The following is a 23,503-nucleotide window of genomic DNA, read 5'->3' on the forward strand; positions in this document are numbered from 1 at the left end:
AGCAAAAGGTATCTTTTTCCAAGCATTGCTTAGAGACAGGATGTTAAAAGGCAGCAGGCCCACCATCAGTGAGGCCATTTAATCCAATAGGTTTGTCCTTGGGCCGGACAGCTCAGAGGGCTGGCTGGTGAAGCTATTACCCAAATGCCACAGTTGAAAGGAGTCTCTGAATCAAAAGGTAACACCAGGTAACGTTAGGCCTTCGCAAGATCAGACATTTGGAACTGAGAGATTGCGGGATCTGGAGGGGACTTCAGAAGCAATCTAGGCCAACCCCCTCATTTGACAGATAAGGAAACTGAGGCCTAGGTTAAGTAACTTGCCCCAAGTTTTTTGGTTTGGTTTGTTGTTTTTTGCCTTTTTTTTGAGTCTATACTAACCATACTTTACTTTCCAGACCTGTCCACCATGCTTTCACTGCCCTCTTCCTCCATCCCTGTAATTCCATTCTCCCACTGGTGAGTTCCTTCCCCAACCTCCCTTCTGAGCAAAGGCCCAAACCAGCCAAGTTTCCTTCACTCTCCAGACCTAGCCGCCATGTTTGTGCTGCCTTCTTCCTACATCCCTAGGGCTCCATTCTCGAGTTCCTTCCCCAACCTCCCTTTTGAGGAGGGGCCCAAATCAGTCAAGCTTCATTCTCTGGACTTCACCACCCTGCCACCTCGTGGATATCCTCACCCTTGCTTCAGCTCCCTTTTATGTGCTCTCTTCCCCCCAACTTCTAGTGGGAAAGGCTGCTTTTTCTTTTGCTTCTATATGTATCCTCAACACTTGCTTAGCACAGTGCCTGGTACACCATAAGTACTTAATAAATGCTTGTCTACTTGTTGACTAGTAAGTAGCCTAGATGGGATTTGAACTCAGGTCCTCTAATTACTCATCCAGCATTCTGCCCACAGCGTCTGGCACACAGTAGGTGCTTCATAAATGTTTATTAATTGATTGACTGACTGCCCACTGCAGAATCACAGTGTTATCCCAGAATCACAGAGTTATTACCAAAACCAGGCCGGGAACACAAGTTCCTTGACATTCAGTCTTATAGTCTGTCCTAAATCACATACACCTGTAGTCAGGATGTATGACAACTAAGGTTATTCAGTAACACTTTGGGGGGAAAGAAAAGGGACAAGCAAGAAGGCAAGGGGGGACCTGTTTACAGATGACCCAAAACTAGGAGGAATCACTTTATATGCTGAAGGAAAGCACCTGAATCCCAACAGTCTGGAAAGGCTTGAACAATGAGCCAAATCCAATAACATGACACTTAACAGATAAATATAAGTCCCCTACTCGAGTTAAAAAAAAAAAATCAACAAGTATCATCACCAAGCCTGATACTTTAAACATACATACACATACTATATTGTATACACACACACGTATATTTATTGTGAATAAACACATGTAACCTCCTATATAACATAAATATACATATACATATATGTATACGTGTGTGTGTGTGTGTGTGTGTGTATTTTTCCCCCCAAGAGAAGCTGACCAATCAGTGGGGCTGGGGAATCTCTAATGGCCTCAGTCGGGTCTAGCAGTGATCTAAAGGGCACAGCCCAAGTGCCCAGTGATAACCACAGCCCCTCAAAGTTGAAAGTGGAAACTTCTCAAAACCCCATTCGTTCTGTTTTTCTACCTAAATTGCAAATCCCCCACCTCCTGGGCTCCATTCATTAGTGTCTGGAGCCCTGTGGGGAAACTAATCTCAGAGTGGAATTCCAATGGGTTCCAGGATCTATTGGGCAAACACTAATGCCCCCTAGAAAGAAGAAAACTCACTCAGAAAAGCCTGAAGAAAGCAGGTATGGCCACACAGAAATCTCAGAGTTTCTCTTCCCTGGAAGCCTAATTCCGGATCTTACCTTTTTCTGTCCCGAGGAGGTCAGGCAGAGCAACCCTAATCCTTCTCTGAAATAAGAGCCTTTGAAATCTCGCACTTCCTCCTCTGAAAAATGAGGGGACTGAACTACAGAATGACAATAGTAATAATAATATGTGGTGCTGTAAGGCTGGCAAAACACTTTGCAAATCTGAGCCTCACAGCAACTCTAGGAAGTAGGTGCTATTATTATCCCCATTTTAGAGATTAGGAAACTGAGGCTGATAGGTTACAGAACGGAGGTGGGCAGGTCATGGGGAAGAGTTCAATAGCCAGAGAGCACCATTAGGTCTCTCAAAATGGAAGAAAATCTGGTCACAAGGGCTTTGAACCTGGGGTCAGGCCAGTGACCAGCTAGAGGCCTTTCAGTGAGTCACCTCCCCTCCATCCTTCCTTCCTTATCTCCAAAAGGAGATTAATAAGGAGTCTAGTGATCAGGGAGATTGAGGCAGATAAGCAAGGCTAAGCGGTTTAGCATTATGTAACAGTCGGTTATTATTACATAATAAGATAAAACCCAGACACCTAGTTAAAGCTTAAGGAACCTGGTGAGACCCAGAGACTGGTCAGGAGAGAACTATTAAGATTCTATTTCATCACTAGGGATGGACCCTCCTGGAGGGCTCCCTCACAGCCAGGAAGGCCAGCCTCCACAAAGCCCCCGAGGGCCCAGGTAGACCCAAGTAGGGTCCGGCACTAACCACAAGCTAACGACTCAGGAGGGTTTTTTTTTTTTTCTTCAAACTGCCTGTTTTGGGGGAGGTGGGGTGGTGGGTCTTTTTTTAGGAGGTGACAAATTAATCTTCAGAGATAAAATGCAAAGAAAAACGACCTTCTCCTAGGGAATCTAAGCAGCTTGACCACAGCTTGGACCACCTTTGGAAAAGTCTTCCTTCCCCGGATGGCAGTTACACACATCAATCCACATGCAACATCCCCCAGCAGGAGGACCTATTTCAACTACAACTGATACAGAGTGAACAGTTAACTGTAATCAAGATCGAGGTCTTCGAGCTTCCTGGCACAGAGACCATCAATGCAAGGATTTTGGCCCAGGGAGCACCCACACATGGCAGAGAGCCCTCCGCCACGCCCATCTTAGAAGCCCCACTTCTTTCTGCTCAGCCACGGTCCATGAAAACTTAATGGTCGTGGACGGCATTTCCTACCTACCAAGAAAATGATGGGACTGCCATGACGGGGCCTGGACTTGGGGCTGGGGCAGAGGTGGCCTGGTGCTGTCACAACATACACAGCCCAGCCTGGTATTTTGTAGTTTGGGCTCTGTCTCACCCAATTTTTGACTCAGGCGGCAAGACAGTTCCAGCTTACACTGGTTTTTCCATCCAACTGGAATGAAAACAAATGACTTATGGGTAAATAACAGGTTGAAACTGAAATTGTGTTTCTCTCCATGATTACCAGCAGTTAGTGCATTTTCTCATCTGCTCACACCCTTTCAATTCAGCAAACACTAAGTGTAACAGCAGCAGAGATCCAGGCCAGGAGTCAGGCAGTCTCATCTTTGTGAGTTCAAATCAGGCATCACTTAACTAGCTTACTTGACGACCAGGTTAGCCTCAGTTTCATCCCCTGTAAAGTGGGGTTCTGCACTGCCTTCACGGGGCTTTTATCAGGGTCAAATGAGATAATACATGGAAAGGGCTTCTGGAAGCTTAAGGCATTATGTAAGTGTTAGCTATTATTATTATTTACTTTATATTTTGAAATAATTATTTTACCTGTACACATCTCCCAGATATACTTAGGGCAAGATGCTTAGGAACAGGTACTGTTTTTTGTCTTGGTATCCAATCACCTGGCCCATTATAGGCACTTCATAAATACTGAATGACCGACTGATTAAACAAGGCTATCCACCAGCTAAATGACTGTTCCTTTTTGGAGACACTGTAGGTTCAGAGTAAGGTACTATAATCAATGCCCCTCGTAGGAAGGGAGAGCTGAGCACAACTCATTTCTTTCCATGACTACAGGACAAAGACAAGTGACCAGAGACTGAAGGCCATCCTGAAGCCTTCCACACTCCAAAAAAATGCTTAAAACCTACACCAAAAAGGGGGGAAGAGAAGGGCCACCCTCACTGTTTATCACCACTGTCCTTAAAGTCCCAGGCTTAGGTAAGGGAAGGAATTGGCATCCATCTGGCTCAACTGAAGGGGTAAGGGCAGATCTGGAGTCAGAGCATCTGGAACATGAAAATTCTTAACTTCAGGCATATAACCGCTATTATCACTTGCCATCTCAAGGGGTGGGAAAGGGGCAGGAGGGAGGGAGATAATTTGGAACTTGAAAATTTTTTAAATGAATGTTAAAAATTGTTTTCCATGTAACTGGGAACATTTAACAAAATGAATAAACATATATTTGAAAAATAAAAACAAATTTGTCTTAAGTAAAGAAAACACTACCACTCACTCACTACCTAGGGGACTCAAGTGACTGGCCCTCCCTGGCCCTCCCTTTCCTCATCTGTAACACAAGGTTGGATAAGGTAACTTCTATGGTCCTTTCTAGCTCAAAATCTAGAACCCTATGAAACACCTACTTTCAGTCAAGTCAACAATCGTACATATGATTACCTTGAGCTACTCACTGGGCTAATAAGCACTAGGGGGTCACAGAGAAAGGCAGGAAAAGAAATCCCTGCCCCAAAAGGCTCACACTCGAATGGGGGAGAAAATATGTCAATGTAAACAACTGTGGAGGGGAGAGATATTTACAGGATAAATTGGAGATAATCTTCAAGGAAGGCCTTAGCATTAAAGGGGATCCGGAGAAGGCCCTAGGAGATGGGAAGATTCCAGAAGCACAGGATTTCAAAGTCAGAGAGGATGTCTGTGGTTTTTCATCCACCCCAACCATCCCCTAGTCCCTCACACACCAACCACCATTTTCCAAGGTAGCTCATCACGCAAGTAGATGACTTTCTTACCAAGTGTTTTCCTGATTGGATGAATTCTAAAAGCTGTGAGCCTGGGTAAGTGGCTCCCTACCTCCACCACCTCCCAATCTCCTTCCAGGGCTAAATCCCAAAAGCCTATGAGCTGTCTCAGCTGTTGGGCCTTAAGAGCCCTGGATCTCCTCCTCCTCAGGACCTTGGTGGAGACTCCAAGAACCTTAGGACCCTGGGACTGGGTGCTGTCCCCAGTAAGTAGCTCCTGACATAAATCTAAGATGAGCTGGAAGGATTTGAGAAAATTATTGGGAGAAATTGAACAATCCTAATACCGTCTGCATTCAGAGAAGCTTCCACATGTATCATTTAATATAAATTTATGAATTAGCTGTCATGACAACCTTGTGACATAATCATTGCTATGCCCATTTCACAGATGAGAGAAACAAAGGTTGTGACTCACCCAGGGTCATTCCATTAGTGGGTACCAAAGACAGGTCCAAAACCTTACTCCCCTCTCTCTTATCCCTTTTAAAGATTTTGCAGAAAGATACTCAGAGGTCATATGTTCAGAGCTAAGGGGACATCTAAAGATGAGGAAAGTAAAGGTCAGTGTGGTTAAGTCACTTGCCCCATCAGTAAAGGACAGAGGCCAGATTTTAACTGAGGTCCAACTGGAATTATACTCAATTCAATCAAAATACCCCACCTATATTTCAATGAAAGGGTTTAAGAATCTAGCATTGAAAGGGACTTGGGGATTACCGAGTCTAGGAGTTCTTAGTCTGAACTCATTTTTTAAAAAATATTTTGATAACTGTATTTCAATATAATTGGTTTCCTGTGTAATCCTGTGTGTTTTATTTTATGTATTTAAAAATACTGCTCTGGGGCACAGTGGATGGAGCTCCAGCCCTGGAGTTGGGATAAGCTAACTTCAAATCAGGCCTCAGATACTTACTAGCTGTGGGACCCTGGGCAAGTCACTTAACCCTGATTGCCTTCAAAATAAAAAACTACTCTGAGGAGTCAGCAGGCTTTACTGAACTGTCACAGGGGTCTGTCTACAACTCAAGTTAACTCCTGATCTAGTCCAAGCCCCTCACCTTACAAGTCCTATCAGTGGTCCAGAGAGTTAGTGACTTGACCAAAGTCTCTTGACTAAAAAGAAAATCTTTCTTTGTGTCCTCAGTGCTTAGTAGAGTACCTGGCACATAGTAGGCCCTCATCAGAAACTTGACTTGACTTTGTTCTGTTCCAATTAAGTGAGCAGACTCTGGATTCACTGCTTCAGGCATACACTAGAACCCCAAAATGTGAAAATACATAGGGTAATAAGACTTAGCTTAAATGCAATTAACTATCACATCATTCATAGATGAATGATTAAATAAGTTCCTTATTTAAAAGGAGACATTTTCTTTTAAATTAACAAAAAAATCCCGACTCCATATATGTTGTTACCTCCCTTACAGAATGTGTTCTAGGAATTCTCCTAAAATATAGGCTTATCTTCGTACCCCACAGCCAAACACTCCATCTCATACAATGTAGGTACTTAATAAAAGCTTATGGAATTAAATTGCTACTTTGTGACCTTAGGCAAGCCCACTTCTCTGGACAGAAGTTTTCTTAACTATAAGATGGATTCACTTCCCTTCCAGGGCCACCATTCTGTGATCCAATTTGAGAAGAAATTTCTAGATAACCTTTTTTCAACCACCTTATCAAGATTCTATCCCTAAAACAGGCATTCAATTACAAAGATGGAATTTATTTTAGTGATGTTTAAGTCAGAGTTTTTTTTTTTAATTTTTAATTGCTAATTAATCTGCCAAAGAACATTTGACAGCCAGTTAGCAAACGCCCCACCTATGAACTCAAGTGATGATGAGTCAGTGGAAGCTGACATTTACAAAACTCCGTCATCCTCTTTGAAATTGTACAGAGCCAGGCTCACCCACCTTTGTTAGCAACAAGAGGCAGCCATGCCCACTCTGATCCCGGCTTCACTAGAAGGCTCCCAAAAAACTTAACCCACTGAACGAAAAGAAGGCCTCAGGAACAACACGGAAAGGAAAGGGATTTGAGTCTCATATAGTTTTACTGTTTGGTTCAAGCCTTCTCCTACTGTGTGGGAAGAGAATTCAAACAGTCCTGGACTAATCTGGGACAATCAGAAAGTGAAACATTCGAAATCGGAAGTGACACTATTTCCTTAACTAAAAACCCGACAGAGTTCAGTAGCCAACTTCAGACCTGTGTTAAAAACTGACTTTTAAAAAATAATGCTGACGAATGTTAGCAAGATTTGGGTAACTCAGGAGTCATTTGGGAGGGAGAATGCTTAACCAAAAATGAGAAATAAAGGTCATTTTTTTAAAAATGAGATAATTGTGATGATTAATTGACCAACAAAATTTAATCCCTTGACTTTGGACGAGTCACTTCACCCTGCTTGCCTCAGTTTCCTCATCTGGAAAAGGAGTCGGAGAAGGATATGGTAAAGCACTCCAGCATCTCTGCCAAGAAAACCCCAAATGGGATCACGAGGAGTCAAACACAACTAAACAACAATATCTTGTATGTTCACAGTGTCTGCGTGCTCTCTCCCCCATTAAAGAACATTTTTACCTTTCTGCCAAGGCTGGGGCCAGGTACAGGGTAGGTACTTAATCCATGCTTACTGAATGACACTGGCTACACTTCTGAAAATAAGCAGGAACTGGAGTGTTTAACATAGGCACATAGGAAGTGTCTAATAATTGCTAATAAGATTAGGATTAAAGCAAGTGCCTAATAATTGCTTGATGATTGACTGGCAATAGCCAATCTTGGTCCTAATGAAACATACCAACCCTTCTAGGCAGAGATATTGGAGGGAGTATCATAAGTTGTTTCTACTTAACTGCTTTTTTCTGTTACAAAGGATGGTTCAAGGTTTTGAGAGGAGAAAGGGTGGTAGATCTAGAAAGGACCGAGGTAACAATAAGAGGAAACAATAAATCTTATTTTAAAAAACAAACCGATCAAGGGCCGTGCCCCAACAGACAACCTGCAAAAGGATTGCAAGTTTTGGGGATGGTAAGTACCAACAACTCCATGGAAAAAAAAAAGTCATAGAAACTTGGAAAGGCTTATCTAAAATGATTCAGAGTGAAGTGAGCAGAACCAAAGAACAAAGTGACCATGATAACGAAAAGAAAAAATCCGTCACTCATGATGGAAAATACTATCCGCATCCAGAGAAAGAACTGTGGAGTCTGAATGCAGATCGAAGCAGACCGTCTGCTCTTTTTTTTTCCTTCTTTTTTCCTTTTGTTTTGTTTCTTCTTTCTTGTGGTTCCTCCTATTGGTTCTAATTCTTCTGTACAACATGACTAATGTGAAAATACGTTTCATAGGAATGTACACGCAGAGCTCATACCAGTCGTCTTGGGGAGGAAGGTGGAGAGGGAGGGGTAGAAAATTTAAAACTCAAAAACTTACGGAAGTGATTGTTGAAAACTAAAAATAAATTAATTTTAAAAAAGAAAAAAGACATCAGAAATGGAAGGAACTCAATGACCTCTCTCGACTGATGATGACAATACTGCATACACCTCTTGTCTGGGGAGAAAGGTGGTGGACTATGAGTGTGGAATGAGGCATACATACCTCCCTCATTAAATAACAAGGGAGAATTCTGCTGTGGGGGTGGTAGTGACAGCAGTGTTTTTAAATGTATCAATTAAACATTTTTTTACAACGTATCATTAAACCTTTTCATTAATAGGGGCAGCTAGGTGGCACAGTGGATAGAGTTATGGCCTTGGAGTCAGGAGGACCTGAGTTCAAATCTGGCCTCAGACACTTGACACTTAACTAGCTGTGTGACCCTGGGTAAGTCACTTAACCCCAACTGCCTCACCAAAAAAAAAAAAAGAAAAAAAACTGCTAAATCTTTTCATTAATAGAAGACAACTCTACATCAGAGTTGGATCTAGAAAAGAGATGGTTTCAAATGATCACTATACTGCATATTCTTTGACCCAGCAATAACACTAGTAGGCATATACTCCAAAATAAAATAAAAAAAATAGAAAAAAGACCCATATTTTCAAAAAAATATATTTATAATGGTTCTTTGTATTGGCAAAGAATTGGAAGCCAAAGGGGAGTCCATCAACTGGAGACTGAACAAATTATGGTATATCAATGTAACAAAATACTCAAGAAACCCAGGAAGACTTGTATGAACTGATAAAGACTAAAGGATAAAGAACCCAGAGGACAATTTCCATAATAATAACAACATGTAAAGACAAACTTGGAATGATTTAAAGACTCTCACAGCACAATAACCAATCATGATTCCTGAGGACCAGCGATGAAGCCTGTTATCTACCTCCTGAGAGAGAGGTAACAGACTCAAAATAAAAAATGAGACATACATTTTTAGATATGGCCAATATGGGCATTTATTTTGACTATGCATATTTGTTAAAAGAGTTTTGGTTTTTAAATTCTCTTTCAATTGAAGGAGTGGAGAGCGGTGTAACATGGAAAAATGCTTATTAGTTGAAAAAATATTATAAAAATAAAATTACATTAATTGAAAAAGTTTCTTCAATAATCCTGAAATTTAAGAACTTAACTGAGCTAATTAAAAAAATATAGAGGATCTATACTAAGATTTCTTTCTACCCTTCCCCTTCCGATTTTTGAAACCTAAAAAATAATTTACCTTTCTATGGATTATAAAGTATTGATGTTATAATAATCTTCCTAAAAATTCTCTAGAAAACTTGGGCAACTGATATACTGGGAATGTCCCGTAAAATAGTGGAAAATATAATGCACCTGGAGTCAAAACGGACCTGGATTCCAATCCTGCCTCTGTCACCTGCCAGATGTGTTATCAGCATAAGGGCAAGCCAGTGTCTCATGAAAACTGGCGCTACACCCACAATATGTGTTATTTCACAAGCTTGTCATGAACATTTAATGAAGTTCAATGGAGGGAACTCACTTAGCAAAACTTAAAATGCTATGTAACTATCATTAATTTTTAATACTAATAACAAGAATCTTATTATAACATTGTTTTATCATTAACATTATTTTCACTTGGTGATAGAAACTTAGATTATGGAGGTTATGGTAAAGAATTGCATTCATTAGTTTTTTTAAAATGAAATAGAAATAAATATAATTATCAATAAAAATAAAGGGAAGCATTCTAATAATTTAAAAATGAAATAGAAATAAATATAATTGTTAATAAAATAAATAAAAACAAACATTCTGATCGTTTATTAAATAAAACAGAAATAATTAAAAAATAAAAACATTCTAATTTTAAAATGAAATAGAAATAAATATAATTGTTAATGAAATAAAAACAAGCATTCTAATCTTTTATTAAATGGAACAGAAATAAATAATTATTAATAAAAATAAAAACATTCTAATCATTTTTAAATGAAATAGAAATATATAATTAATAAAATAAATAAAAACAAGCATTCTCATCTTTTATTAAATGAAACAGAAATACATATAATTATTAATAAAATAATAAATAAAAACAAGCAAGCATTCTAATCTTTTTTTAAATCACTATCCCTTATCTCGGTATATTTTTATTTTTTTAAGATGTTTAAAATTATTCTCTTCCCTAAGAAACCTCAGGGCACAAGCATGACAACAAATTTTCTTTAAAAAAAAAATTAAAGGGCTCTTTAAAAATCAGCAACATCAGAAGGTAATTTGAGGGAAGGGACTGACTACTTAACCACACTTCTGGGCCCAGATGTGCAAAGGCTCCCAAGCTCCCATATAAGGCCTGCATGCCCTCCAGAATTCAAGAAGAGAAAAGGTGATTGGCAGGTCCAGAAGCATTTAATAAAAAACAACACATTTTTTCCAGTTTATACCCTTACTCTCCCGCCAGCTGAGATGGGAGAAGTCATTACTCTATGAATACCTCCATGGGTAGGGAGCTGATGAGAATCTCTCTTTCAGGGGAGACATTCAGAAGTCCCTGCTGTAGAAGGAGAAATATTAAGAAGCAAGAACATCCTTGAGTGGTAGGACCTTGGGGGCCCCCAGGCCCACTCAGCCTTCACTCGCCCCACAGGCCAACTCCCACCTTTGTCCTTAGCTCAATTCCAGTGACCTCTCAAGGTTCCTCTCAAGACAGAGGAGAAAGCCAAGGGATTCTAACAAGGCATTTAGGGCTGCCAGCTATCCAGGTTCTGCCTGGACAGTCAGAGAAGACCCAAGGCCCGCTGTGAATCCTGGAATCACCTCTCCCAGAAGCTGGTTCTTGGAGTGGAAAGAGGCTGGGCCGATCTCTCTGGCTCTGCTCCCATCTACCCTTGGCTGGTCTCAAAAGCGCCAACCTGAGCTCTGGTGAAAAGGAAGGGGCAAGATGGGTGGAAGGAAGAAGGATCATTCCCTGAAGATGCTGGTCACAATCAATCCATCAATCAACATTGACGAAACACCTACTATGTGCCAGGCACCGTGCTAAACCTCTGGGATACAAAAAGAGGCAGAAGACTGTCTAGGCATTCACTATCTAATGGGAGAATCAACTGGCAAACAAACATGTACAAAGCCAGCATCGGTCGGGAAATCAGCAGGCTGGGGTAATTCTTAGGTATGGGAAGAGCCTGGGAAGTCATTGATTCAGTTTCTCAGTTGCAGAATGGGGATAAGTAACCTCAGACATGTCCTTTCACATTCCTAGGCTTCAGATTCCTCATCTGTAAAAGGCGGGGGGGGAATCTCCGAGGTCAGAAATCTGATCTGATCAGATGACGTACCTCATCGGGTGGTCATGAGAGGAAACCTCTGCGTGAAGCTGAAAGTAATCGACATCTAAGCTGTTATTAAATTTTATTTGCACTTATAATATCTGTATTTCATTTAACTAAACTTCATGCTTGTTTCTTTTTCAGTGGAATACTCAGAAATAAGATGATTTATTTTTTTGGATAGGACTTGTGATTTCACTGGTTTAACCACCTGTTCTGCATCTTATGGCAGGGCATTGGGAGGCTGGATCATACAGCTAGGATGTGTCAGGGGTAGAACTTTTAAACCAGGTCTCCCATCAACTATACCAGTGGTTTTCAAACTTTTGGGTCCCAAGACCCCGTCACACCCTTAAAAGGTCCCCAAAAGCTTTGGTTTATGTAGGCTTTATCCACTGATGTTTACCATTTTTTGTTGCTACAGAGTCATTTCAGGGTTTGAAACTTCATGACCCCATTTGAGGTTTTCTTGCCAAAGCCACTGGAGTGGTTTGCCATTTCCTTCTCTAGCTCATTTTACAGATGAGGAAACTGAGGCAAACAGGGTTTTTTAAGGGACCTTGCCAAGGTCATACAGCTAGGATGTGTCTGAGGTTGGATTTGAACTCGGGTCTTCCTGACTCCAGGCCCAGTACGCTATCCACTACAACACCGAGCTACCCAATATTTACCATACTTGAAATCAAAACTGGATTTTTAAATAGTCACTAATTCACTTAAAAATAACAATAAGCATATGACACGCTAACATAGATTATGTTTTTATGAAAAATAACCCTATTTTCCCAAGCAAAAGAAAATTAGTGAGATTGATACTGTTTCACAGATTTCTGCAAATCTCTTTAATGTGTGGCTAATACAAGACAGCTGGATTCTCATATCATCTTCTGCCTTCTATCTGAAGCAATGTGTTATTTTGATTGAAGTGTGTGAAGAAAACCTGGCCTCACACAGATATATAATTGGAAAAGGGAGGAGTGTTTGAATAGGTAAATATTTCTGAATATTTTTATGAAAATAGTTTTGACCTCAATAACTCCCTTGCCCAAAAGCTCCCAAGGACCTTCAGGGGTAGAAGCACCACACTTTGAGAACATCATGCTGCCTTTCCACAGGCTTCTAAGAGCTCATTAGTGTTGGGAGCGACCTCAGACATCATCACATCCACCCCACCTTCAATTTACAGATTGAAGTCGAAGGGTTCAACATCTTGCCGAAGGTCACAAGAGGCAGTAGGTAAGTAAGGGGAATTTGAACTCAGATCCTAAAACCCTAAATCTCACACTGTCTCCACTATGGCAAAATGTAAGACCAGCCCTAAATTACAGGCCAACCAGCAACAGTTGGAGGAGGGCCCATGAGACGCCATTATTTTCTTTGGGGTTGGCCCAAATCTTAAAAAACCATCTAACTCTGTTCTAATGCTTTAGTAGACCATGAATCTCATGTGACAGTACTGCTTATGGTTCCATACCATGCCAAGAGGACCACTAAAAGCTCTTTCTGGAGTCACACTCCCCTGAGGATGGCAGGGTCTTCACACTTTCAAGGCTTGATTTCATTTTCCTGGATTTCTAGTCTCTATCTATGGACTACTATAAAATACACAGTGTCTACTATATGTTAAAATATGACATTGAGCTAAATAGATTACACAGTGGATAGAGAGAAAGCCGCCTTGGAAGAAATGAGTTCAAATCCTGCTACTACCATTAACCTTTCTGCACCCTAGTAACTCCTTGGACTAAGTTGCAGAAAAGGGGCCAACATGGGTAGAGGTTTCCCGACCTGGGAGTTCCTTATTCTAATGAGTTCACAGGTCCAGTTCCCATACCCAGCCCCTCTATTCAAATAACAGAAGAACTGGGCAGTAATCAATTAAATCAGCCATTTGCTGGTTAGGGGAGCGATGGATGACATATTCATCTCTTTGACCTCCAGGTGACTCACTGTACAATTTTAAATGGAGAACTGTAACTTCTATCCCTATCAGGATTGGGATAAATTGTTCTTTTTTCCAAAATAATAAGAATTCATGAGATTTATCACAGTGAAAATATTAGCAAAGAACAGTCTACCTAATTCATAAAGTGGGAGGGGGGAATTTTCAAAATAGCAGATGAGGGGCAGTTAGGTAGCACAGTAGATAGAGCACTGGCTCTGAATCAGGAGGATCTGGGTTCAAATCTGTCCTTAGACACTTCCTAGCTGCGTGACCTTAGGCAAGTCACTTAACTCAGATTGCCTTACCCCCCCCCCCCCCCCAAAAAAAGACAGATGAAATTAAGAGTTTTCTATCCTTTTATTTAGTGGCCTATGAAATAGACCTGGACAGATTTCTTACAATCCTCAAACTGAATTCTAACCCTTAAAATGTCACCCCATAGGAAAATCACATTAATGTGGAAAGATTAGAGAAGATAAAATTGAAAGAGTGAAAATCATAGACTTATTCTTTAAAGAATTCATTTTAATTACTGTGGAGTAAATACAATAACAAACTACTCGGAAAGTGCGCTGAATAGAAGTTGTGCTTTAGTGAACTGATAACAATGGTCTATAATTAACACACACAAAGCAACAATATGAGTATATTCCCATAAACCTGAGATAAACTAAGTTGGACTATTTATATTGTTTTTCAGTAAATAGGTGCTTTTAAGGTCCGTTCCTTTAATTAACATTTCTCTTAGGATTATACTTATAAGCATATATGTGTATGTATTGCATGTACATATGTGTACATTATATACCCATATGTACATGTATACACATACATAAGTGTGTGTGTGTGTGTGTGTGTGTGTGTGTGTGTGTGTGTGTGTGTATGTATAGAGCTCTTTTCCCATCTCATTCCCCCATAGAATGTAAGTTTGTGGAGGAAAAGGGGCTGATTTCATTTTTTAATTTTTGAATCCCCAGTACCTGTGTAGGCACTTAATTAAATGATTGCCTGATATTTTTATCTTGCTTAGTGCTCATAATGAACAAATGTACAAGGCACTGCACTATGTCATAGAAGATGAAAAATAACAAAGTCCCTGACCAAAAGTTAGCCCTAGTGGGAGGGAGCAATCATTCCCAGATTGGGAGGAGCAGGTGGGGGGGTCGGGGTTGAAGGCCAGAAATGTAGGAGTTCACTATAATCCTGTCAGGAAGTTGTTTTTCCCCCAATTACCTCAAACCTGAATCTCCCCTTTTCTAGCTCTCCCCCTAGGTCTGTCCTCTGGGGTCAGGGGGACAGGAGGAAGGAGGGAGCGACAAAGCAGGTGGCTGGGAGGGAGCCCCTCTCCTTCCTTTGCAGGGGTCCTCCAAGTCGCTTTGCAATTGCTGGGACCCCAGAACTGAACGGGCCTGTCCTATTAACAAAATAGAGGGGCCACGAAATTAATACTGAAACTTACTTAAAGCAGAAACAACATAACTTTGGAGCCCAACTAAAAATTATCTCCCCATTTGGGGTCATTTTAATCAGAGGTGAGGATATCTGAGCTGCCTACAATACCAAAGGCAATCCTTCTACCCCTTAGCCCCCTATGGAGGGTCCCTCATCTTTTTTGCGAAGGTGTAGACCCTCTAGCAGGTGGATGAAGCTTACAGACACCTCAGAATAATGTTTTTAATATGTGTAAAATAAAATGCATATGATTATAAAGGAAAACAGTTATAAAGGTGTCATTTTTCCCCCAACTCCCCAGGTGAGACACTCTCTGAAACCCACATTCTAAGGGTTAAAGGAACCCAGATCTAAAGTGAATTCTATACTGCAGAGGCACCAATTCATCTGTCTAGTCAAGACACACTTTCTCAGAAACCAGAGAATCAACATTTTTAAATTCGAACTTTATCCAGGGCCCATATGTAGGGTTCATTTATGCAATGCTAACCAGCCCATCTGAACTGGAAGGGGGGGTGAAGTTGAAGGATTTCTCCCTTTTCCAATTTAGGAACATTTTGGCCTGTAGATGGCAGGTCACCATTGTGTATCTCTCTCCTCTGATTTCCAGTTAGCGGTTCAAAAAACTTCCCCCTTCCCACATACCTTCGGTCTCCAGGGATGGATCACACAGTGACATTAAACCTGGGCCATAAACAGCTCCCCTCCTGATCTGCCTGTTAAAGAGGAATTCATGTTGCTTCCATAGCTCTATGGACACAACATACTGACAGCACTCGGTCCTGCCTCTCCCCTCCTCCCCTCACCTGTCAGTTACATGGGGGGAGGTCTCTCCCATGTGGGGAGGACACAGACCAGAAGTTCCCACTAACAACATTAGCCTTTAAGACTTTTTCTTGAGGTTTCTCTCCCTCTCTTTTTTTAAATCATCACATAAAACCATACCTCACTAGAACAAAAAAACACTACTCTGGTAAATATATTTAATTGGAGTTAAAGTTTAATTTTTTTTTAAACAAATGCTTTCTGCCACCCTCAAGTCCCACCTCTCCACACACCCATACACACGTGAACACACAAGGAAGTATTTAAAACCCTTACTGAAAACCCCCAAAATTAATGTTTATTTGAAGATTATTTTTTATGACATGAAAATATTACAGGTTAAAGTTGGGGATAAGGGGGAGAGGAATCTGGAGTTTCTAAAGTTTGTTGTGCTGAATCCCAAGGGGTAAAAAAAATGTCTAGATTTTACCCGGCAAAGGCCACAAAACATATAACACACAAGTCACACACAAACACAAAAGTTCTTCCCAAAAGGCAATTATGAACCAACTAGATTTATTAAAACAAACGATCACAAGAACACCAAGAATCTCTATCTCTCCATACTGAAACACACGCAACAGCATCATAGACCAACAGTTTTCCAACCACAGTCCTAAGGATGACCCCAAATCAAACCAGATGAATTCACTCTCTTCAAAAAATGAGAAATGATCCAGGCTCCAAGCCCGGCTTCAGGCCACATCGACAGAAGTTAAAAAAAAAAAACTCAAAAGCACAGCCAATGGCACTCAAGTGGGATGAACTACGGATGGTCCAAAATGTGACATAAGCTGATGTGGCTGTTTAGGGTGGGGGGAATGAAATCCTATAACCAGAACCTTGGAGCGTGAGTGCTGTTTCATTTACTAATTAAAAGAGGGAAATAAAAGGCAGACAGCCTCCGTCCAAGCATAGTTTAGAAGACTATACTAACTGCCAATAACTACACTTGGAACAGATTGGCTATCATCTTCTTTATACTTTTAATTTCGTGGCTACAGACCCAAGAACTCAATTCCAAAATCAGCCCTTGGGGGGGGGGGGGGAACTACAGGAAAAATCCACTGCAAAGCACCCTGACATGCAACAAATTTAGTGTGATTCAATTCAACAAGTATTTATTAAGCCTTTACAAAAAGACAAAACAATCTTTACCCTCAGAGTTTAAATTCAACCAGTGGGAAAGAAAATGTACACAGAAAAACCTGAATGATCCTGTGAGTTCATATTCTATATGCATGTATGTATGAGCACAGAATAAATCACTAAGGATATGATTTTACTAAATAAATAAATAATTTGCTAAATAAACTGCTAGCCCTATGGATTTTACCCTGATCCTGCAATATGACCCTCTACACTCAAAACGTTCAAGAACCTGGTGTTATTTACTACGGCCTATCAATTATCAAAGTGTCAAAATTCCATAATACAATACAACCATTCTGAACATAACTCAATCAAATTCTCTGATAATCATTCCTGGATGACAGCAAGCCCAGGTCACCACAGAGTGGCTCCCTGACAGATGCCTACGGAATTCAACAATCAGTCAATAATTCAATAATCAACTGAATAATTCAATAATCAATAATTCAGTAATCAATTCAATAATATAGGCAATAATACTAGAGATAAAGAAGGTTGAGCTGAATGGGAACTCGCCTAGGAAAAATGTCCTAGATATTACTTATTTAAAATCTTCTTATTTACTTATGATTTAAAAGCATAAATTATAGCTGAAAATGGGTCTAAAAGAACCTCTCTCTAGGCAGTCCAGGGGTTCTGAACCTTCACAGATGTCTTTGGTCATCTGCTGATAACTAGGGAGCTCCTCAAAATAAAAGAAACGTAATTAAATGTAATTTAAAATCAAATTTCAGTAAGAGATTAGTGAAAATAAAGATGATTATTTTCCTGTCCAAAGTTCAAGGAGCCCCTGAAATCTCTTCAAGGACCCCAGGTTACCCAACTGGACTAAATGGATTAGTCCAACACCCCCCCCCCATTTTACAGATGAGAAAACTGAGGCCTATCCATGTTGAGTGACTTGTCCAAGGTCACACAGAGGATTCAAAAACAGATCATGGGACCATGGATTTAGTGCTGGAAGGGACCTCTTCATTTGATACAGAAATTACAGCTCTGTTTTGCCCAGGGTCACACCGATAGCAAGTGTCTGAAGTAAGATTTGAACCCCATGTCATCCTGATTCCAAGTTTAGCACCCTTGGAAGACAATTCCTCAGATTCCCAGCCCAGTCCTCCTTTGAGCAGTCCATGTCTGCCTTCCTCAGTCCTTCCTAGACTGGGTACAAATCAATCATCTGGAATTTAAATCAAAATCACTAGTCAAAAAAACTGCGTATTATCATCCTTTGTACAAAAAGCGCCCTCCTTGGCTGACAAGTTTAAGATATCCGTTCCCACTCAATGATAACTGCACCCTTTATGGGGGCAAGGTGGGCTGTATCCCACAAACTGGAAAGCAATGATTAGTCTGGCCCATTTATGAGCAATTTTACAGCAAAGATGGAAAAAAATTAACCACAGCTGGATTATTTTCTTTTCCAAAGACAATGCATGTGAAGTCATCGGGAGGCAAATCATTGCCAATTCAAGGACGGAAATGGTCATTTATTTATTAAGCACCTACTACATGCAGAGCACTATGCTAAGTGCTTTACAAGTATTCATTCTATTTGATCCTCACAACAATCCAGTGAAGTAAATGCTGTGATTATCTTCATTTTACAGGTGAGGAAACTGAGGCACAGATCCAGTAACTGGCCCAGAGTCACACAGCTGTTAAGTGTCTTTTTTCATCGCCAGTAACAGCTATTTATTTGTACTGTGCTCTTAAAATAAAACAAATATTCTGAATGTTTTTCTTCAGCGGCACAATCCTTTTTTCAAACATCAGCAATATACACGTTTTTAAATTTGTAGCTATCTATAGATTTGTTTATCAAACCTATCTGAAGAACTTGGATAGAGCAACTAACTCACCGGTCTATCTCTCGAATCAAACTGGCGGTTTAAAAATTGAATCTAAGGACATCTGGTGATGTAATTAGTGGCCAGTCCTGGCTTACAGTCCTAGAAATACCGGTGACTTCGGACCAATCACGTAGCCTCATGACTCAGTTTCCCCATTCTGAAAATGAGGGAATTAGGCAAAGTGAGCTCTAAGGTACCTACCGGTCCTAAAATTCTATGCTGCTAAAATGGGATTTTTCTGGATTGAATTTGCATTAGTTATGAATGGGCAAAGGGTTCTTCTTAGAATAATCTAAAGATCACCTGAGGGCATTAATAGAACTATTGTTTCCTTTTTTGCAATTTCTTCTGAAAAGAGGTTACCGGGAGGTGCTTCCCCTAAAACTACGTCCCCTGTTGTGCATGCTTCTCTTCTGTCTGCCCAGGGCTCTCTACCTCTTCACCCAGGCCACCACTGACCCTCCCCTACCGGGCACAAAAGTCAGAGGATTATTTTTCTCTCTCCCTCCTCTCTCACACAGACTTTCCCTCCACAGGGGGCTGGAAACTGGAGGAAATTCAAACCAAATTAGCTGCACATTAAAAAATAAACAGACAAGCAATCATGAGGTGCCCACCCAACAGAAAGAGCAGGATGGCTGCAAAGTCTGAATCAGCCTGGGAGAGAAGGGGCGGAGGGAGGGAGCAGGGAAGGAAGAAAAGACTCACAAATCAACATGGATGGAGTTAAATACTTCTAGAAGGAGCCCCCACCAAGTGTCAGTCAGGCAGCCTCGGCCCAAATCCAAATATGATTTAAAGAAAAACACTGGGGGGGGGGGGGGAAGTTGAACTTATAAAAGAGTTGGCAAACAGTAATACGTCTTGGTAAAATGCCATTTCTTTCTTTTCGTCTGGGATGGCAGAGGGAGGGCTTAGCAGAAAGTCTTACTCAAAAGAAAAATCCTCATTTCTCCCCCCCCCATCTCTACTCCCCCAGTCCAGCCCAGCTCAACAACTGCTCCAACTCGGCGATATTCTCCTGCAAACCGGGGCTCAGACCCCTTCTGGGAGAGGCACAAACACATCTGGGTAGAAAAGTTGCCTTGGCTAGGTCCCGAGTCTCCCCCTCCAAACGTCCCCCACACCCCCCGTATCCAGACATTTTGGAAAAATTTACGCGGAGAGCTCGCGCCTCTGCTGGAGCCACAAAACGCCTCCGGGTTTTTCCCCATTTTTTTTTTTTTTTACCACCTGAGTGACAGACCTTTCCCTCACCCTCCCCATCCTCCGACCCCCCCATCCCACTTCCTCCAGCGCCCGGCGCTTCTCCCCCTGCCCCAGGCCCGTCACCTGGGGGCCAAAGGGTTCGTGCAGCCCCCAGCCAGGAACTGGGTCCTGAGCCTTAACCTCCAGCTCCCTGGGCCCCTAGGTGCCTCCGCGCCCCTCCCTCCTCCCTCCCAGGCTCTAGGCTCTCCCAGCCTCTGGGCACAGATTCTCGGCCTCTTTTTCCTCATCCTTCTACTCCTCCTCCCTCCCCAACTAGACCGAGCTCCCCCAACTGGGTGAACGAATGCGAAAAGGAGGGGAGCCGGAGGGAGGGGAGAGGGTCTTTTGACCGTCCTCCCTTTTCCCCCCACCCCAATTCTTTAAGTTGGGAACAGCCCCTCCACTCTGCCGACAGCTTTCCAAAAGCAGCAAAGGGAGGCAGGGAGGAAGCCCAGAAACTGGGGAAGTGAAGATATGGAGGAAAGGATTTGGCTGGGGGGGAGGGGTAGAGCAGGAGGGCATAAGGGGCGGGGGAGCAGAGTAGGGAAATGTCAGGGCCCCGGCCAGGAGACCCGAGTCCGGGAGCCCCGCAGTGCCCCAGGAATTGCCCGGGATTCCCGGGCTCGGCGGGCGGCGAAGGTTCGAAAAACTGCTACTTTGTAGCCTCCCGCCCCGCACCCGGACCCTTCTCCCACGCCCGCGGCCGCCAGACCCCCAGCGTCCCGACACCCAAAGTCATCCCCTGCTACAAAAGCCCAACAAAAGGGGGAAAGGGGAGAAGGGAGAAAGGGGGATAAAATAAAGAGGCATCCTCACCTCCCGAGCCCGCCCCGCCGAGGGCCCCTCCCGCCCCCCGGCGCACACACAAAAGTCGTCCAAACTTCAGCAGCACTTTGCGCTCTTTCATGGGTCTGGGCTGAACCCTCACACCATATGGAAAGTGACACGTCGAAGATTCCGCCGCTGCCTCCTTCCCTCCACCCCCCCCGCACCCCCTTCCCTCCTCTCCCCTCCCCTTCAGGCAGCGATCCTGCCACCGAGATGGGGGGCGGGGGGATCGCTTTTGCACCACCTCAGAGACAAGGGACCTGGGGGCAGGGGACAGGGGTGCCAAGGGGCTAGAGCAGGGAGGAGGCACAACGTTAAGAAATTAAAATTGGCCGGTTTTTCTTTTTCTTGGAAAAATGTTTTTTTTGGCAAAGCACTGATTGGGGGAAGGGGGAGAGAATCTTCGCACTAAATGCTTCCCCCCCACTTTCCATACTTCGGTAGGCGCCCATCCCCATCCCCTGCCCCCTTTCCTGGGTGCATCCCCCCCCACCAGCTTCCCCCAGCCCGGAAAGTGGGGGTGGGGTGGGAAAGGGGGAGGGCGGGAGGATCGGGGCACCCCAGCCCCTCTCCGCCTCCAGCGGAGCCTCCCCACTTAAGCCTGAAGTTTTCCTGCTCGGAAAGGCGGACGACCCCCAAAACCCCAGGGGCTCCCCAGAGCCCACTAGCGGGGCTGGGTTCGGCTCCGGGGCTTTCCGGGGCAGTCCCGCTCCTCCAATGCCTTGGCCAGGCGCGGGACCCCGCCGCCTGCCTGGGCTCTGGGGCTGCTACTCGGCTCCCGCCCGCTCGCCCGCCCTCCCGGGCCGCTGCGGCGGCCGCTCCTTACCTTCCTGAGGGCTGAAACAGGGTGGGTGCCGGGGGACGCGTAAGAGACAGGGTCACCCTCTGCCTGCCTGCCTGCCGGCCTGCCTTCCCTCCCTTCCAGCCAGGCAGCCCGACAAATCCCTCCAGCCTCCGCCGCCGCCGCCTCCGCCTCTGCCGCCGCCGCCTCCGCTGCTCCTCCTCCTCCTCCTCCTCCACCTCCTCCTCCACCTCCTCCAGCCGCCGCCGCCGTCGCCGCCGCTAAAATAACTACCAGCAGCTTTTGCTGGAGGATTCCGCCATGTCAATGATGTCGGGACCACATGGGGATTTGGGGCCAGCCCACATACCGTACAGTGCCGAGTAGCGCCACCCGCACAAATGCGCGCGTTCGCGGGCCCGCTGCGGCCCCGGGGCGCTTGGAGAGGTGGGCGCGCCTCCGCTCTGGACCCTCCCAAGGGCCTGGAGGAAGGTGGAGCGGCCCTCCGAGCCTGGGAACTTCCGAAAGGTCCAGGCCGCCTCTTCTCCGCAACCTGCAAGGATTCCTAGGATCTGGACTAGCACAAAAATGAGAGTCCGTGCCCTCAAAGAGCTTCCAGTCTGGTTGGAGGAGAAATGACATTCATACACCCAATAAATAAATGCGCAAAAGAAACGTAACGCCGGACAAAGGTCTTAACAGGATTGGCTGTGAATGCCGTAGAATGTCTATCAATTTGAATTTATGAAGCGCCCACTATGTGCCAGCATGTGGCTCTACACAACATAGGTGCTTAATAAATGCTTATGGGCTGACGGCCAAGCTAGGGCTACAAATGTAGACGAACGTGAAATTTATATTCTAGCCTCTTCTGTATGCCCAGAGCTTAGCACAGTGCCTGGCACACTAGTAGGTGCTTAATAAATGTAAATTGAATTGAGTGGCATCACCATATAGATAAAAAAGTGCATACAAAATATTTATCAGATAAATACCAGATGCTTTTTCAGGAGGGTGGAGGAGCATCAAAGTCCTCCTCCAGGAAATATCCTTGGAACTGGAAACTAGGAATTCTAGGAGGCAGAAGTGAGACGAGAATACATTCCAAGAGGGAGGAACAGCCTCTGAAAGGCCGAGATGGGAAACTTTGTTGTTGTTGTTATTGTTATTAAAATCTAGCCTCAGACTCGTCCTAACTGTGTGACCCTGGGCAAGTCACTTAACTTCTGTCTGCCTCAGTCTCCCCATCTGTCAACTGAAGACAATATGAGCACTTACCTCAAAGGGTGGTGAGAATCAAAGGAGAGAACATATGTAAAGCACCTTGTAAACATTAAAGGCTGTAGAAATATTTATTATTATTATCAAGTTGTCAATATTATGACCTCAACAAAAGGGTCCATCACTACGATGAGGACGGACAGTGAACTAGGCCAAACATTGAATAAAAGAAGTCTTTTAGAAATGTTGCAGTGCTTTTAATGACGACAAATGTTTCCTTGAAATGGGAGCCCATGTTTCTAATGATGTTCACCAGGTGATACTCTGGGACTGTGGAACATGGAATGCTACATTCTGAAACAGACTCAAGACAAGGGTCACCAAAGGGCAATGGATTAGGTGCCTACTAAATATTGTTTGATTGATTGGTTATTGATTGATCAGTGTGCACGAGTACAACATGAGAATTAGACTAGAGAAGCAATATAAAGGAGGGTCATCAGAGAGATGTGAGACCACAGAGAATGTGGGTCAATGCGTGGTTTACTCAATGGACCATCTCCACGTTCAGTGGTCATCCATGAAAT

The 23,503-nt window shown here is 43.2% G+C and overlaps 1 protein-coding gene across 1 annotated transcript in view; it reads right to left on the reverse strand.

Moving 5' to 3' along the window:
* Positions 1 to 21,870, reverse strand: part of FNDC3B (fibronectin type III domain containing 3B) — a 396,339-nt gene extending 374,469 nt beyond the window's left edge. Inside the window, exon 1 of the mRNA XM_027875752.1 lies at positions 21,741 to 21,870. The gene's annotated coding sequence lies outside the window, so the exon portion shown is untranslated. The remainder of the gene's footprint in view (positions 1 to 21,740) is intronic.
* Between the last annotated feature and the right edge of the window lie 1,633 nt (positions 21,871 to 23,503).

Source organism: Vombatus ursinus, unplaced genomic scaffold, assembly GCF_900497805.2.
Source record: "Vombatus ursinus unplaced genomic scaffold, bare-nosed wombat genome assembly UNPS02014810.1, whole genome shotgun sequence".
Taxonomy (NCBI): domain Eukaryota; kingdom Metazoa; phylum Chordata; class Mammalia; order Diprotodontia; family Vombatidae; genus Vombatus; species Vombatus ursinus.